Source organism: Homarus americanus, unplaced genomic scaffold (genome assembly GCF_018991925.1).
Source record: "Homarus americanus isolate GMGI-L3 unplaced genomic scaffold, GMGI_Hamer_2.0 scaffold37032, whole genome shotgun sequence".
Classification (NCBI taxonomy): Eukaryota; Metazoa; Arthropoda; class Malacostraca; order Decapoda; family Nephropidae; genus Homarus; species Homarus americanus.
In genome coordinates, this window is record NW_024731852.1 from 435,783 (window position 1) to 455,373 (window position 19,591).

At 48.3% G+C, this 19,591-nt stretch overlaps 1 long non-coding RNA gene across 1 annotated transcript in view; it reads right to left on the bottom strand.

The window, feature by feature from the left end:
- The window catches only part of LOC121867900, a 26,564-nt gene extending 8,795 nt beyond the window's left edge, over positions 1-17,769 (bottom strand). Inside the window, exon 1 of the long non-coding RNA XR_006089259.1 lies at positions 17,702-17,769. This is a non-coding gene — a long non-coding RNA (uncharacterized LOC121867900). The remainder of the gene's footprint in view (positions 1-17,701) is intronic.
- Between the last annotated feature and the right edge of the window lie 1,822 nt (positions 17,770-19,591).

Genomic DNA, 19,591 nt, shown 5'->3' on the forward strand with positions numbered 1-19,591 from the left:
CACCAACAACAACAACACCAACACCAACCAACAACACCAACACCAACAAGCTAGCAAAGAGACGCTTCCCTTGTGCTGTGGAGTGAATTTCGCCCTCTGTGTGTGTGTGTGTGTGGCAGTGACAGGCAAGAGCCACAACCTCCTTACTGGAAATCCCACGATAATCGCTCTTTTCCCGTCAGCTTGTTGACTTACCACCACCAGTCTCCCTGACCTAACACAAAATGGGCAAACTTAAAGGGTGTATAATCTCCCGTCCCTAATACATTTTTTTTTTGGGGGGTGAAAGTTTATCCATTATTCTCAAGTAAAAGATCTGAAGAAAGGAAAGCGTGAAGAAAATATACGACGAGGCTTTCACGGCGACGGGAGGAGATGCCAAGAGAACAATTATTTAAGAGTGGAGGGCGGAGGCGTGATGTAGTGCCTCCACATACACACACCACCTGGCCGCCAACCTTGTGATGGTATTGCTACCTCCCTACCACACCCATACTACCAGAACCAAAGCGTCAACACCTGCAGTAGAACGACTTTACTAAAGATAGGGGTCCAGTCCAGTTTAGTGGGAGTCCGGTCTAATGGGAGTCCGGTTTAATGGGAGTCTGGTCTAATGGGAGTCCGGTTTAGTTGAATCCGGTCTAACTGGCTCCCGTTAAATGGAGTCCGGTTCAACGAGAGTTTCCTGTAGGTACCAACATCAATATGACCAACACACTTTTATCACCAACTAAATATTGATCATTATTCAGGAGTGGAAATTAACTGGTTTCTCAAGACAACTCACATCACCATGAAGACTATTGACTGTAATTCATGAAGACTATTGACTGTGAGTAATTAAATTGATTGGTTCATATCTAAGAGACAACTCATAACTGTCTGTAGATCGTCTTGATATTGAGTGTTGACTGTGTGTGTGTGTCTGTCGACTGTTAAGACTCGCGTGGTGGGTATTGACTTGCTAACTGGGATCCTGTGTGAGAGGAACCAAGTATTATTATGCTCGATAGACACAGGTGTGGGCTGTAGCTTCAATACCTCGCATGACGTCATTAAATAACTGTGACCCAATGCTATCACTGGTGGGTATGTGGCAATGACAGTGGGTAGATGGCCGTGACAGTGGGTAGATGGCCGTGACAGTGGGTATAGGTCAGTGACAATGGGTATATGACCGTGCCAATGGGTATATGACAGTGCCAATGGGTATATGACAGTGCCAATGGGTATGTAAACAACGTAAAACTCACAACCTTCGCACCAGACTAACAACAAAGCCCAGCAGTCACTTGATGTTCATACTTACAACATTGGTGGGAGTTAAGTATCAAAATCTAACCACTCCCACGCAACTTTAACTCTGGCACACTCATTCATCTTACCTAGGGAGAATATCAATCTACAACTCTACCTGTAAGTTCTAATACTGTACTGAACACTATAGATAAAACCACAGTTATTTAAGTTACCTCATCACGGCCTGGTAGACACGCTCACAGGGGGCAGCACAAGCTCCCCAGCTGTACAGTACTTGGCATTAAAACTTAGTGGCTCAATTGGGCCCCAACTTGATGTCCTTCGAGTATACCAGGTGGCTATAATATAAAAGGACAATCTCTCTTCGTTGTCTTGGGCCTGTTATCTCCGGTCTGTTATCTTGGTTCGATATCCATATCTGTATTTCCCAGTTGTTTGGTCACCAGAAGAACCTTATCATTGCAACTACTGTGAGAGAGAAAAAAAGAAAAAAAAAAAATGAGCCAGGTGAACCATTTGGCCCGAAATAACCTCACCACACCTGCGTGTAATCTCTCTCTCTCTCTCTCCCACCTAAACCTAAACTTATCTACCTCTAACCAAATAACTAACCTAACTTTAACATTAACCTAAACCAACTTAACTAACCCAACTAACCTGACCTTAACCTAACTCCTCCGGTAAAATAAGGTGATTAATCATATGATAAAAAGGGGATGTCTAATCTTCAGGTAATCTGCAGGTGGTTAGAAAAAAAAAATAACTAAATATAGGTAGTAAAACACCCCATTACATGAGAGGTTAGATCAGAGGTGTAAGCTTAGCTACCCCCCCCCTCTCGCCTCCTCTCGCTATCAGTTAACATGAGAGACTTTTCCGGACGGGGTTATATTATCGCTCATATCTCCACTGACAATGACGGAGGTGAAGGAGGTGACCATACCACAGGACACACGTGCTCACACACACACACACACACACACACACACACACACACACACACACACACACACACCTACACCACAGTACAAGTCATAACCCTAACTGTGAAACTCTTCAGTCAAGCATCATCACCATTCTTCCTTCCTTCCTTCCCTTCCCTCCCTCCTTCCTTCTTCCCTCCCTCCTCCTTCCCTCCCCTCCTCCTCCTTCCTTCCCTCCTCCTCCTTCCTTCCTTCCTTCCTCCTCCTTTCCCTCCCCCTCTCCCTCCTCCCTCCCTCCTTCCTTCCTTCCTTCCTTCCTTCCCTTCTCTCCCCTCCCTCCCTCCTCCTTCCCTCCTTCCCTCCTCCTTCCTTCCCTCCCCCTCCCCCTCCCTCCTCCCTCCCCCTCCCTCCCTCCCTCCTTCCTCCCTCCCTCCTTCCTCCTTCCTTCCTCTCCTCTCCCTCCCTCCCTCCTCCTCTCCCCCTCCTCCTTCCTTCCCCCTCCTCCCTCCCCTCCCCTCCCCCCCTCCCTCCTTCCCTCCCCTCCTTCCTTCCCTCCCTCCCTCCCCCTCCTTCCTTCCCTCTTCCTCCCCTCCCTTCTCCTTCCTTCCTTCACACTTCTCATACGTCCTTCCATCTCTATAAACCCGGCAATTCACTCACTTTATCACCAAAACTTGAAATAAATTACACAAGTTCATCTCTATGAAGACTTACTGCCCCTAACACTAACCTATCCTTACCTTAACTTAACCACCCTAACTTAACCACTCTAACTACCCGAACCTAACTTAACCACCCTAACTACCCGAACCTAACCTTAACCAATCTAACTACCCGAACCTAACTTAACCACCCTAACTACCCGAACCTAACTTAACCAACCCTAACTACCCGAACCCAGCTTAACCAATTCTAACTACCCGAACCCAACTTAACCAATCCTAACTACCCGAACCCAGCTTAACCACCCTAACATAACTTAACCACTCTAACTACCCGAACCTAACTTAACCACCCTAACGTTAACTATCCTGACCTATGCCAACTTAATCACCCTGACCTAACCTAACCAAACAAAGCTAATCTAACCTAACCATACCACTCGCCTTAACCTAACCGTTCACCTCACCTCACCTCACCTAACACCCCTAAGGTAAGATTACTACAGGTGAAATAAGCAAAGTGTACCGGTATGAGAATGGGGGGTTGGGGGGGGAGGTTGGGGAAGGGGGAGGGGTTGGGGAGGGGGGAGGTTGGGGAGGGAGGGATGGTCGGGGAGGAGAGGAGGTAGGGGTTTAATCTATACCTCACCTGTTGGTTGTTGCTATAGTGAACCAGAGGACAGAACAACGATACGCCCACGTGATCACTGCCCCCACAGACACCGTGACTCATTGGCCCCTGTCTCAACATCATGCTATCAGACATCCTCCTTCATGTATGGGAAATACGTAATCATCTTATCCCTGACGATGGTGAAACACGGCAATGCTAACTTGACCTGACCTGACCTGACCTGACTGACCTGATCTGATCACATCTGACTGACCTGACCTGATCTAACCTAACTAACCTAACCACCCCTCTTCATGGTATGGGAAATACGTAATCACCTTATCCCTGATGATGGTGAAACACGGAATGCTGACCTGACCTGACCTGATCTAACCTAACCTAACCTAACCACCCCTCGTTCATGGTATGGGAAATACGTAATCACCTTATCCCTGATGATGGTGAAACACGGTATGCTGACCTGACCTGACCTGATCTAACCTAACCACTCCCTTCATGGTATGGGAAATACGTAATCCTTCAAACACGGTGACCTGACCTGACCCACTTCATGGTATGGAAATACGTGTCACCTTATCCCTGATGATGGTGAAACACGGTAGCCATTCTGACCTGACCTAACCTAACCTCATCTAACCTAACCTAACCTAACCCCCCCCTTCATGGTATGAAATACGTAATCACCTTATCCCCTGATGATGGTGAAACACGGTAATGCTAACTTGACCTGACCTGACCTAACTTGATCTAACCCTAACCTAACCTAACCTCCCCCTCCTTCATGGTATGGGAAATACGTAATCACCTTATCCCCTGACGATGGTGAAACACGGTAATGCTAACTTGACCTGACCTAACCTAACCTAACTGAACTGAATGTAACTTAACCTAACCAAAGTGAGCCAAAGTTAACCTAAGAGAACTTAATCTAACCTAAGCCTAATCTAACCCAATTCAGCCTAAGAGAACATAATCTAACCTAATCTAACCTAACTGAACCTAATCTAACATAACTGAACCTAATCTAACCTAACTGAACCTAATCTAAACTAAATGAACCTGACCTAACATAACCAAACTGAATATGACCTCACTTAACTCAAGTCTTACTGAGCTTAACCGAAATGAACCTAACCTAACAACCCAACCCAATTCAAGCTAACTTAACCTAACCTCACGTCACTTAACCCCACTTACTTAACTTAACCCCTCTAGGTAGTGTTAGGAGGTTTAATCACCTGTGACATAAACTTGGGTGGATAATCTTCACATGATCCGTGGTGTGTGTGTGTGTGTGTGTGTAAATTTCACTATCCACGGACTCCCCAGGATTCTATTTAGATACCAGTGACCCATAATCATTATTAAAGTGAAAAATCACTGTTGCTATGGTCAAAATCACTTACTATGGTCATAATCACATAATATGGTCAAAATCACTGTTTCCATGGACAAAATCACTGTTGCCATGGACAAAATCACTGTTACTATGGACAAAATCACCGTTGCCATGGACAAAATCACTGTTGCCATGGACAAAATCAGTTGCTATGGTCAAAATCACTTACTATGGTCATAATCACATAAAATGGTCAAAATCACTGTTTCCATGGACAAAATCATTGTTGCCATGGACAAAATCACTGTTGCCATGGACAAAATCACTGTTGCCATGGACAAAATCACTGTTGCCATGGACAAAATCACTGTTGCCGTGGTCAAAATCACAGCTATTGTGGTTAAAATCAATTACCCAGTTAAATATCACAGCTAACTCCCGGAATCACGTAATAAAACCAAGCACAGGTGGAATAAGCTGGGGTGTCCAATCTTCAGGTGAACTAACCTAGGATGTCTAATCTTCAAATAAACCGAATAAAATAACATAAGAACCTTTTTGAAAGAATCCATAGATAGATTACGTGAGCTAATCAGATGCGTTCTCACAGCTAAACTACATAGAATTACTTACTAAAACAACATTCATTACCAGACGGCTTGATTCATATAACACACAACACAGAGGTTACAATAGGTTAAGAGTAGGCTAGGTTTAGGTTAGGCTAGGTTAAGGATGGGTTAAGGTTAGAACAGGTTAAAAGTAGAATGAGATCAAGGTTAGGTTAGGCTAGGTTAAGGATGGGTTAAGTTTAGAACAGGTTGCAGAATGAGATCCCAGTCAGCTAGCCACGCAGCTAAGGTCAAACATTCTGTCTTCCCAGTTGAGGATTAATCAACCCAAAAGCACCCCCAACTGTTACTGGTTGATACGCAACACTCCAGCTAAAACGTACACGGCCAACACGTCCAAAGCTAAAAACGTACACGGCCAACACTTCCAAAGCTAAAAACGTACACGGCCAACACGTCCTAAGCTAAAACGTACACGGCCAACACGTCCTAAGCTAAAACGTACACGGCCAACACGTCCTAAGCTAAAACGTACACGGCCAACACGTCTAAGGCTACACGGCCAATGTTAGACTAAAATATCCCGGGCCAGCTAATCCAGGGGGTCACACACGTCTTACCGTACCTATCTATAGCATCCTCAGTAAACACCAGCAACCACGACACCTCACTCGCATACACACCCACACACCCTCACAGCTCTGGAAAGTATACGTGTGTGAGCGTTTATCATCTCCTAGAAACACGTAACACTGAAGCCATTTACTGTATCAAGTCGAAAGTCCACCTAAAAGTCTAGACAGCAAGATCATCATCAAAGTTCACCTTCACATTCTCCACCACCACCTCCGTCTGGTTCTAGGTCTCCAGTAGTTCACGTGATAACAAGACCATCTTTTAAAAATATACCATCGTCTTATCGCAGTGGCGTGATGCGATAAGTCCTGGAGTCAACACCAAGTACATAACCCCTCCCCCAAGTTCCTTCCTCTCCGCCCTCACCCCATGTTTTTGCCATTTACTTCAACTGGAGTGGGAATAGGAAGTTACGGTATATGCGTAAACCGCTCTGGAATGCGGGCGAGGGTCTATAATTGAAGGTCAATTAGTTAATGGAACCACTTGTAGAAACCCCCCAAAGTTTATTTAACCTGATTATTTTAAATGCCCTATAACGCTACCTGGCGGGGTCAAGTTATGGTTAAGGTGGTTAATCTTAAGGTGAAATAAGCTGGAGGCTAATCTTTAGGTAATCCCGTTAATGTTACAAAAATGTGTTTCAGAGGTCAAGTTGAATATGTCTTCGCCTGCACCGTTAGACCACTTGAGAATCTTGAATCTGGTCTGTGCATGTGCTAGTATTAGAAGAAGAAGGTTTAAGAAGAAGGTTTGGTTAGTAAGGTTTGGTTGGGTAAAAGCCCATCTCAAGTGTGTAAACAGGACTGAAAGGAAACCGTATGACACACATTAACCTTCAGCTGTGACTTTAACCCTGACACCGAGGAATAAACTTCAGAGGTAGAGGCGCAACCATCGTCTGAGGGTGTGTTACAATAATAGGAGAGAAGCTTCATCCCTCACGCCCGCCCAGACACTCAACCACCCACCCACACACTCACAACCCACCCACACACTCACAACCCCACCCACACACTCTAGCCACCACCTCCACAACCCACCCACACCTCCTCTACATACCAGTACATTCATTTTTAAATAAGCCATTCAAAAATAAAAGTACATTTGTGATAATGTCCCTCTCCTCCCTCCTTACTCATCGACATACAACCACAGCATAAATATTTTGCAAGAATCTGACGCCGCCCACACATACCCCTCACATCCTCCACACCACACCTCTACCGTCTCCTCCACTCCTCGACCGTCCTCACCACACCTCGACCGTCCCTCCACTATCCTCTACCGTCCCTCACCCTCCTCTTCCTTCCTCCCACTCTCTACCTTCCCCACCACTCCTATCCCGTCCTCACTCCTCTACCGTCCCCTCCACGCCTCTACCTTCCCCTCACCACTCTATCCCGTCCCCACCACTCCTCTACCGTCCCCTCCGCCTCCTCTCTGTCCCCTCACCCTCCTCTACCGTCCTCCACCACACCTCTACCGTCCTCACCACACCTCTACCACGTCCCTCCCTCCTCTACCTTCCCTCCTCACCTCCCGTCCCCTCACCCACTCCTCTACCGTCCCTCACCACACCTCTGTCCCCTCACCACACCTCTACCGTCCCTCCCCACCACACCTCTACCGTCCCTCACCACTCTTCTACAAGTCCCTCACCACTCCTCTACCGTCCCTCACCCACACCTCTGTCCCTCACCCTCTACCGTCCCCTCACCCCCTCTCCGTCCCTCACCACACCTCTACCGTCCTCACCACTCCTCACCGTCCCTCACCACACCTCTACCTTCCCTCACCACACCTCTACCGTCCCTCACCACACCTCTACCTTCCCTCACCCACACCTCTCACCGTCCCCTCACCACACCTCTACCTTCCCTCACCACTCCTCTGCAGTCCCTCACCCACCTCTACATCTCCTGCCTCCTCCGTCCCCTCTACTCCTCTACCGTCCCTCACCACTCCTCTACCGTCCCTCACCACTCCTCTACTGTCCCTCACCACCTCTACCGTCCCCTCCCCTCCTCTACCGTCCCTCCCCACCTCCCGTCCCTCACCACTCCTCTCCCGTCCTCTCGTCCCCTCACCACTCCTCTACCGTCCCTCCCACTCCTCTACCGTCCCTCACCACACCTCTACTGCCCCCTCACCCACACACCTCTGACCATCCCTCCCACCCACCTCTCACCTCCCTCACCCTCCTCTGTCCCTCACCACACCTCTACCCGTCCCCTCACCACTCCTCTACCGTCCCTCACCCCACACCTCTACTCGTCCCTCACCACCTCTATCTTCCTCACCACTCCTCTCCATCCCTCACCACACCTCTACCTTCCCTCACCCTCTACCTTCCCTCACCACCCCTCTACCTTCCCTCACCCTCTACCGTCCTCTACCTCCTCTATCTTCCCTCACCCTCCTCTACCTTCCTCACCACACTCTACCGTCCCTCACCACTCTCTGTCCTCACCCCTCACCCTTCCCTCACCCACCTCTACCGTCCCTCACCACCTCTCCGTCCCCTCACCCTCCTCTCGTCCCTCACCACCTCTACCTTCCCTCACCCACACCTCTACCGTCCCCTCACCACACCTCTACCTTCCCTCACCACACCTCTACCGTCCCTCACCACACCTCTACCGTCCCTCACCACACCTCTACCGTCCCTCACCACACCTCTACTCGTCCCCTCACCTCTACGTCCCCTCACCACCTCACTGTCCCTCACCACACTCTACCTTCCTCACCACTCCTCTACTGTCCCTCACCACACCTCTACTGTCCTCACCACACCTCTACTGTCCCTCACCACACCTCTCCTTCCCTGCACCACTCCCTCTACTGTCCCTCACCACTCCTCTACTGTCCCTCACCACACCTCTACCTTCCCTCACCACCCTCTACCTTCCCTCACCACACCTCTACCGTCCCTCACCACACCTCTACCTTCCCTCACCACTCCTCTACTGTCCCTCACCACTCTACTGTCCCTCACCACCTCTACTGTCCCTCACCACCTCTACCGTCCCTCACCACTCCTCTACTGTCCTCACCACACCTCTACCTTCCCTCACACCTCTACTGTCCCTCACCACTCCTCACCTTCCCTCACCACTCCTCTACCTTCCCTCACCACCTCTACTGTCCCTCACCACCTCTACCGTCCCTCACCACTCCTCCATGTCCTCACCACTCCTCTACCTTCCCTCACCACTCCTCTACCTTCCCTCACCACCCTCTACATTCCCTCACCACACCTCTACATTCCCTCACCACCTCTACCGTCCCTCACCACTCCTCTACCTTCCCCTCACCACTCCTCTACCTTCCCTCACCACACCTCGACCTTCCCTCACCACTCCTCTACCGTCCCTCACCACCTCTCTACTGTCCCTCACCACTCCTCTACCGTCCCTCACCACTCTCTACCGTCCTCACCACTCCTCTACCGTCCCTCACCACTCCTCTACTGTCCTCACCACTCCCCCAGTCCCTCACCACACCTCTACTGTCCCTCACCACACCTCTACCGTCCCTCACCACACCTCTACCTTCCCTCACCACTCCTCTACTGTCCCTCACCACACCTCTACCTTCCCTCACCACTCTTACCTTCACCACCTCTACCGTCCCTCACCACACCTCTACCTTCCTCACCTCACACCCCACTGTCCCCTCACCACCTCTACCTTCCCTCACCACTCCTCTACCTGTCCCTCACCACTCCTCTACGTCCTCACCACTCCTCTACTGTCCTCACCACACCTCTACTGTCCCTCACCACTCCTCACCGTCCCTCACCACTCCTCTACTGTCCCTCACCACTCCTCTATCCCTCACCACACCTCTACTGTCCCTCACCACACCTCTGTCCCTCACCACACCTCTACTGTCCCTCACCACACCTCTACCGTCCCTCACCACACCTCTACTGTCCCTCACCACACCTCTACCTTCCCTCACCACACCTCTACTGTCCCTCACCACACCTCTACCTTCCCTCACCACTCATCTCTCTCTCCCTCACCACACCTCTACTGTCCCTCACCACACCTCCCTTCCCTCACCACACCTCTCCCTTCCCTCACCACCCTCTATCTTCCCTCACCACACCTCTACCGTCCTCACCACACTTACCGTCCCCACCACGGCTCTATTTCCCTCACCACACCTCTACTGTCCCTCACCACACCTCCCTTCCCTCACCACTCTATCTACCCTCACCACACCTCTACTGTCCCTCACCACCTCTGCCGTCCCTCACCACGGCTCTATCTTCCCTCACCACACTCTACTGTCCCTCACCACACCTCTACCGTCCCTCACCACACCTCTCCCTTCCCCTCACCACTCCCATCTTCCCTCACCACACCCCACTGCCCTCACCTCACACCCCTCCTTCCCTCACCACGTCTATACCTTCCCTCACCAAGTGTACATATACAGACTATGGTAATGCACAGAGAAACGTGACTATGTAATGCATAAGACTATGTCCAGAGTGTGGCTACTGATCACGACTATGTACCTATAGGCATGACCAGTTACGGGATATGAGTGTTGTGAACTTGTCACGTACTGAGCGTGGTTGCATATTGAGCATTAAGTGAGCACGGCAGTGTACTAAGCGTGGTCCAGCTCACAATGTACAGTATGCTGAGTAAATCTGGTGACGGGCCAGTACATTATGCTGTGGCCATGACAGTGTACTCGTTACTATGAATGACAATATAAATTTGTTATAACATTATGTCAGGCATAAGTGTGTTAGGCATGGCAGTGTGTGTGTGTGTGTGTTAGGCATGGCAGTGAGTGTGTGTGTGTTAGGCATGGCAGTGTGTGTGTGTGTGTGTGTGTGTGTGTGTGTGTTAGCCATGGCAGTGTGTGTGTGTGTGTTAGCCATGGTAGTGTGTGTGTGTGTGTGTGTTAGGCATGGCAGTGTGTGTGTGTGTGCTCATAGCTGGTGTGGTATTTAGCCATGGCAGTGTGTGTGTTATGTAGCAGTGTGTGTGTGTGTGTGTGTGTGTGTTAGCCATGGCAGTGTGTGTGTGTGTGTGTGTGTGTGTGTGTGTTAGCCATGGCAGTGTGTGTTAGCCATGGCAGTGTGGTGTGCCATGGCAGTGTGTGTGTTAGCCATGGCAGTGTGTGTGTTAGCCATGGCAGTGTGTGTGTGTGTGTGTGTGTGTGTGTGTGTGTTAGCCATGGCAGTGTGTGTGTGTGTGTGTTAGCCATGGTAGTGTGTGTGTTAGCCATGGCAGTGTGTGTGTGTGTTAGCCATGGCAGTGTGTGTGTGTTAGCCATGGCAGTGTGTGTGTGTGTGTGTATGGCAGTGTGTGTGTGTGTGTGTGTGTTAGGCATGGCAGTGTGTGTGTGTGTGTGTGGTGTGTGTGTGTGTGTGTGTGTGTGTGTGTGTGTGTGTGTGTGTGTGTGTTAGGCATGGCAGTGTGTGTGTGTGTTAGCCATGGCAGTGTGTGTGTGTTAGCCATGGCAGTGTGTGTGTGTTAGCCATGGCAGTGTGTGTGTGTGTGTGTGTGTGTGTGTGTGTGTTAGGCATGGCAGTGTGTGTGTGTGTGTGTGTGTGTGTGTTAGCCATGGCAGTGTGTGTTAGCCATGGCAGTGTGTGTTTGTGTTAGCCATGGTAGTGTGTGTGTGTGTTAGCCATGGCAGTGTGTGTGGGTGTTATACATGGCAGTGTGTGTGTGTGTGTGTGTGTGTGTTAGGCATGGCAGTGTGTTGTGTGGTAGCCATGGCAGGTGTGTGTGTGTGTTAGCCATGGCAGTGTGTGTGTGTGTGTGTGTGTGTTAGCCATGGCAGTGTGTGTTAGGCATGGCAGTGTGTGTTAGGCATGGCAGTGTGTGTGCCATGGCAGTGTGTGTGTGTGTGTTAGCCATGGCAGTGTGTGTTAGCCATGGCGGTGTGTGTGAAGCATGGCAGTGTGTAGCCATGGCAGTGTGTGTGGGCATGGCAGTGTGTGTTAGCCATGGCAGTGTGTGTGCCATGGCGGTGTGTTAGCCATGGCAGTGTGTGTGGGCATGGCGGTGTGTGTGGGCGGTGTGTGGAAAGCATGGCGGTGTGTGTTAGTCATGGCAGTATGTGTGTTAGCCATGGCAGTGTGTGTTAGCCATGGCGGTGTGTGTTAGTCATGGCAGTGTGTGTTAGCCATGGCAGTGTGTGTTAGGCATGGCAGTGTGTGTTAGAGCATGGCGGTGTGTGGTCATGGCGGTGTGTGTGTGTTAGCCATGGCAGTGTGTGTTAGCCATGGCAGTGTGTGTTAGTCATGGCGAGTGTGTGTTAGCGCGGCGGTGTGTGTTAGCCATGGCAGTGTGTGGTATGGCAGTGTTAGGCATGGCGGTGTGTTGGGCATGGCAGTGTGTGTGTTAGCCATGGCGGTGTGTGTGTGTGTTAGCCATGGCGGTGTGGTAGCCATGGCAGTGTGTGGGCATGGCGCGTGTGTGTGTTAGCCATGGCAGTGTGTGTGTTAGCATGGCAGTGTGTGGTAGCCATGGCAGTGTGGTAGCCATGGCAGTGTGTTAGGCATGGCGGTGTGTGTTAGGCATGGCAGTGTGTTAGGCATGGCAGTGTGTGTGTTAGCCATGGCGGTGTGTGTGTTAGCCATGGCAGTGTGTGTGTTAGCCATGGCAGTGTGTGTGTTAGGCATGGCAGTGTGTGTGTTAGGCATGGCGGTGTGTGTGTTAGGCATGGCGGTGTGTGTTAGCCATGGCAGTGTGTTAGCCATGACGGTGTGTGTTAGCCATGGCAGTGTGTGTTAGCCATGGCAGTGTGTGTTAGCCATGGCAGTGTGTGTTAGGCATGGCAGTGTGTGTGTTAGGCATAGCAGTGTGTCTTAGGCATGGCAGTGTGTGTTATATGGCAGTGTTAGCCATGGCAGTGTGTGTTAGCCATGGCAGTGTGTGTGGGCATGGCAGTGTGTGTTAGGCATGGCAGTGTGTGTGTTAGGCATGGCGGTGTGTGTTAGCCATGGCAGTGTGTGTGTTAGCCATGGCAGTGTGTATCCATGGCGGTGTGTTGGCCATGGCAGTGTGTGTTAGGCATGGCAGTGTGTGTTAGGCATGGGGTGTGTGTGTTAGCCATGGCAGTGTGTGTAGCCATGGCAGTGTGTGTTATATGGCGGTGTGTAGCCATGGCGGTGTGTGTGGTTTAGCCATGGCGGTGTGTGTTAGCCATGGCAGTGTGTGTTATATGGCAGTGTGTGTGTTAGCCATGGCAGTGTGTTAGCCATGGCAGTGTGTGTGGGCATGGCTGTGTGTGTGTTGCCATGGCAGTGTGTGATAGCCATGGCAGTGTGTGTGTGTTAGCCATGGCAGTGTGTGTGTTAGCCATGGCGGTGTGTGGTAGGCATGGCAGTGTGTGTTAGGCATGGCAGTGTGTGTGTTAGCCATGGCAGTGTGTGTGTTAGCCATGGCAGTGTGTGTGTTAGCCATGGCAGTGTGTATGTTAGCCATGGCAGTGTGTGTTAGCCATGGCAGTGTGTGTTAGGCATGGCAGTGTGTGTTGCATGGCGGTGTGTGTTGACATAGCAATGTGTGTTAGCCATGGCAGTGTGTGTTAGCCATGGCAGTGTGTGTGTGTGTGTTAGCCATGGCAGTGTGTGTGTGTGTGTGTGTTAGCCATAGCAGTGTGTGTGTGTGTGTGTGTGTGGCCATGGCAGTGTGTGTGTGTGTGTGTGTGTTAGCCATGGCAGTGTGTGTGTGTTAGCCATGGCAGTGTGTGTGTGTGTTAGCCATGGCAGTGTGTGTGTGTGTGAGCCATGGCAGTGTGTGTGTTAGCCATGTCAGTGTGTGTTAGCCATGGCAGTGTGTGTGTTAGGCATGGCAGTGTGTGTGTGTTAGCCATGGCAGTGTGTGTTAGGCATGGCAGTGTGTGTTAGCCATGGCAGTGTGTGTGTTAGCCATGGCAGTGTGTGTTAGGCATGGCAGTGTGTGTGTGTGTGTGTGTGTGTTAGGCATGGCGGTGTGTGTGTGTTAGCCATGGCAGTGTGTGTGTGTGTGTTAGCCATGGCAGTGTGTGTTAGGCATGGCAGTGTGTGTTAGCCATGGTGGTGTGTGTTAGGCATGGCAGTGTGTGTGTGTGTGTGTGTGTTAGCCATGGCAGTGTGTGTGCATGGCGTGTGTGTTAGGCATGGCAGGTGTGTGTTAGGCATGGCAGTGTGTGTTAGGCATGGCAGTGTGTGTTAGGCATGGCAGTGTGTGTTAGGCATGGCAGTGTGTGCTAGGCATGGCGGTGTGTGTTAGGCAGGCAGTGTGTGTTAGTCATGGCAGGTGTGTGTGTTAGTCATGGCAGTGTGTGTTAGCCATGGCAGTGTGTGTGTGTTAGCCATGGCAGTGTGTGTGTGTTAGCCATGGCAGTGTGTGTGTGTTAGCCATGGCGTGTGTGTTAACATGGCAGTGTGTGTTAGGCATGCAGGTGTGTGTTAGGCATGCAGGTGTTAGGCATGCAGTGTGTGTGTTAGTCACATAGGTGTTAGGCAGCAGTGTGTGTTAGTCATGGCAGTGTGTGTTGGGCATACAGTGTGTGTTAGGCATGGCGGTGTGTGTTAGGCATGGCAGTGTGTGTTATCAGGCAGTGTGTGTTATGGAGTTGCAGTGTGTGTTAAGCAAGGGCAGGTGTGTGTGTTAGGCATGGCAGGTGTGTGTTAGGCATGTAGTGTGTGTTGTGGCATGTCAGTGTGTGTGTTAGGCATGCAGTGTGTGTTAGGCATTCAGTGTGTGTTAGGCATGGCAGTGTGTTGTCATGGCAGTGTGTTAGGCATGCAGTGTGTGTGTGTTAGGCATGGCAGTGTGTGTGTTAGGCATGGCAGGTGTGTTAGGCATGCAGTGTGTGTGTGTTAGCCATGCATGCAGTGTGTGTAGGCCGGTTAGCCATAGTGTGTGGTGTTAGCATGGCAGTGTTAGGCATTGCAGTGTGTTAGGCATGGCAGTGTGTGTTAGGCATGGCAGTGTGTGTTAGCACATGCAGGTGTTCGGTAGTGTGTGTTAGGCATGGCGGAGGTGTGTGTGTTAGGCATGGATGTGTGTTGTGTGTTAGGCATGGCAGTGTGTGTGTTAGGCTGCAGTGTGTGTGTTAGCATGGACGGTGTTTAGGCATTGCAGTGTGTGGTGTGTGTGTGTTAGCCATGGCAGTGTGTGTTAGGCATGGCAGTGTGTGTTAGCATGCGGTGAGATGGCAGTGTGTTAGGCATGGCAGTGTGTGTTAGGCATGGCGGTGTGTGTAGTGCATGTGCAGTGTGTGTTAGGGTGGCAGTGTGTGTTACCATGGCAGTGTGTGTGTGTGTGTTAGGCATGGCGGTGTGTGTTGGGATACACAGTGTGTTAGGGCACTTCAGGCAAAGTGTGGCAGTGTGGGGCATGCAGTGTGTTAGCCATGGCAGTGTGTGTTAGGCATGGCAGTGTGTGGGCCTGCAGTGTGTGTTAGGGCACGGCAGGTGTGTGTTAGGCAGCAGTGTGTGTTAGGCACAGTGTGTGTTAGGCATGGCGGTGTGTGTTAGGCATGGAGGTGTGTGTTAGGCATGGCAGTGGTAGTGTACAGTGTGTGTTAGGCATGGCAGCATGGCAGTGTGTGTTAGGGCATGGCGCATGGCAGGTGTGTGTTAGGCATGGCAGTGTGTGTTAGGCATGGCAGTGTGTGGCTAGGCATGGCAGTGTGTGTTAGGCATGGCAGTGTGTGTTAGGCATGGCAGTGTGTGTTAGGGCATGGCAGTGTGTGTCAGGCATGGCAGGTGTGTGTCTGAAGCATGGCAGTGTGTGTGTTAGGCATGGCAGTGTGTGTGTTAGGCGGCAGTGTGTGCTAGGCATGGCAGTGTGTGTTAGGCATGGCAGTGTGTGTGTGTTAGGCATGGCAGTGTGTGTTAGGCATGACAGTGTGGTTAGGCATGTGTGTGCATGGCAGTGTGTGTGTGCTAGGCATGGCAGTGTGTGTGTGCTAGGGCATGGCAGTGTGTGTGCTAGGCATGGCAGTGTGTGTGCTAGGCATGGCAGTGTGTGTTAGGCATGGCAGTGTGTGCAAGCAGGGCATGGCAGTGTGTGTGCTAGGCATGGCAGTGTGTGTGCTAGGCATGGCAGTGTGTGTTAGGCATGGCAGTGTCTGTTATGCATGGCAGTGTGTGTTAGGCATGGCAGTGTGTGTGTGTTAGGCATGGCAGTGTGTGTGTGTTAGGCATGGCAGTGTGTGCTAGGCATGGCTGTGTGTGTTAGGCATGGCAGTGTGTGTTAGGCATGGCAGTGTGTGCTAGGCATGGCAGTGTGTGCTAGGCATGGCAGTGTGTGTTAGGCAAGAGTGTGGGATACAGAGCGTGGAGTAAGACAATTTACACCAGTATAAAATCAATAAACTGTACTGTATCTATAAATTTATAAACATCTCTTCAACTTTGCTACACACAGTCAGGTATCCCTAGTTGCCATCTTGAACACTTACCAAGCATAAGAATGTATGCACTAATGCCTATTCACAAGTAAAAAGACATCAACAATCATATATATATATATATAAAACTCGTACCAGTTATAATTATGAACTGGCCAGTGTAATAAGAACAATAATATCTTGAGTTTAACACGTAAAATTAAATATTTCCATCACCACCCTTGTGCAATTATCAAAACGTTACAATAACCGAACTTTCATATCAATTCACATATACCTGTATACTATTCAACACTTTAGAGGTCAAGTGTCGTATTTATCACACTCCAAATACGTGCATGTCTCAGGGAGAATGACAGGTTCAAAGAATGACACCTAGTTTGTCAATAACACTCACTACTACTTGATCCCATTCTTGGACATACCCGTTAAAATGCAATAATTCGTGTACTAAAGTAATACTGTATAGCTGATGCAAAAAACACGAGTCACAGCCCTTAACATAGGTGGTCAACTGCCAATTAGGAGACAGGAAACAGCTGACGGTCTCATTAACATTAGGACTTTCCTCCCAGTTGCCACGACCCGGCGCCACCAACAAGCACTTCAGCTTTGACATTTAGGGGAGGTGGGACGTGCCATGTTTGTGGAGGTAAGGGGGGGTAATTTACTTCATGTTGAGGAAACTTCAATCATGCCGAGCAAGATGCATTCCTTTGTCAACATTGGGGTAAAGCAGTTGTTATGAGGCAGACTAATATGGCGCGAGCCCCACCCCCTTCTTTAATACACTCGAAATGAATGAATTATGTAAAATAGTGACAATAGGAAGGGAAAATAATACGGAATAGAGAGATGAGATGATGGATCACCTGCCCTTTGCCCTACCCTGCACAGCTGATCCTCGCGCTAAAGTAACACCCAACCAAATTAATGGTTGGCGTCTCACGCTTGCACTCACACCAACCCCTTCAAACACTTCACTAATTCCTTCATTTTAGCATTATCGATTCTCAAACGCAACGTGTACAACACATATATATGTATTGGGTTCATTTACAACAAAACATGGGTTAATAACGAGATATAAATGCCGATAGAAGATGGTACACCCTTATTGATTACCGCAACGGTTCTTGTCACTCGAATTATTTCCCCTAAAGCACAGTCTGTAACCGACATATCCACCTAACAAATACCCACAAGCAATACATCATAAACTAATACACACTATAACACTGTCATCCTGGCTTAAAAGATCCTAATAATGGTATAGAAAAGCATCTTACCGGAGTGAGGACGCAGACGACAACCTCAGGCCTCACCACCGCCGTCTGTTGGCTCTCTCCGCCACTACTGTCGCCTTGACTACCCCACGCTACCTATATCTTCTCTAGTTAATTCTCTAGGTATAGAAGCCTTAATACACAATAACCACGTCTCATTAAAAATGGATTCTTTAATTTATTTGTGGTCTTCATTTTTTTTTAGTTTATTAGATATTTGTACCGTTAAAATTGGTCGTCTACTTTTTTTATTCCTGTTCTAAACAAATGGACATACAGTATATAGGCTCCTAAATATAATTCTTAAACATGCTAGTCTATAGCCTGGACATTAGACTCATAACACAAACTAAGATTAATTCATGTAAATGCACATAACCAGTTTTTTTAAGCCAGTAAGTTTGAGACACGTGACTTAATGGATGGATACAATTAGCAAATTCTAGACATGAATATTTGATTGAATTGTGCCCATTGAGGTGCCTTTACTTTTCATTAAGTCCCATCTTGCTCTTCTATAATACTGCATAGACTAGACAAATGTAAAACATGTAAGGGCACCTTGAAAGTGTGTGGTGTTAACTATTACGTAATCCTGCTTCGAACATTCTAAAGCAAGCACATTTAAAGTATTTTACATGTCGTAGCACATTGACTTTAAATCAATAACTGTTTAGAGATAGACCATTTAGATAAATATAAGATCTTCATACAGTTTATCAGCAAGGTTCAATTTTTTCTTAAGACCAGACGACACTCGGACGAGGTGATCCAAGCCGTGAACCCCAATGACCTCTGTTTTAACTTAAAAGAAAAGTATAACGTGACCAGGATGAACTTACATGCTATGTTCTCATGCAGACATGCAACATACATAAACACAAAGACCTTTTTCATGTTATTCAAATTAAGAAATTATCTCGTAGGCAATGAAACAACTTACCTCAGCATTTGATAGATCAAGATGCAAATAATTGCAGAACCCAGAATAGAGTATGGTAGTGGTAGTGTACCATGTGTAAATGGCTTAAGTGCAATGGGCTTCAACTAGTGTTTTTATACATCAACTCAAATATGTATGCCAATTTTTTATTGTTTTAGGATATACCATACCTGCATAAAGCCCAGGAGTGATACGTTCTCATTAAGGTTTTCAAGATTAATTTTTTTTCAAGTGGGTTCATTAACAGGTTCATTTTAATTAATCAGTAAGGGAGACCCATTTCAGACTGTTCCCTATTGTTAACTGGGTGTGTGTTTCTTGATTAAGCCACACTCCAAAAGTGACGTTTTAGCTAACCTCCATAGAGGTGCAGGTACTGTACATATATTAATGACACCATCCCACATTCTGTAGAAAGTTATATGGAATTCTGCAATTTTTAATGCTCACTTTTGCTGATTCAGTGTAAAAGGTTACAGTTGATACTGTATATAAAGAGATTATAAGTCCTCTACTGAAGAACTTAGAACTATTAGCTAATACCCTGCATGTGTGCATTTTGGCTTGAAAACTCTAAATATAAAAATAGTGCCAAAAATTCATCTTGATCTTGTTCTGTGCTAATTAAAAACAAATATTGTTCTATTTATGGAATAAACTGACATACATACTATGGTTTATAAATGATGTAAACTGCCATGAAAGCCCAGTAGCGACAAATAGTTAATACTGTACGTACAAAATTTTAAATTTCAATAAGGATCCATCTTCAATTGTAATTTCACACATTCCCATAATATTTACAGTAGATGAAATGTAAAACATCATAACTAAATAGGAGAAGTAATTAGCGAAAAATCATCAATACAGTACTGTGGTATATTAAAAGTCAGGTAATAATGCAGATGGAGGGGGATCGAGCCATTAATTGTAGAATATCATAAGTCTAT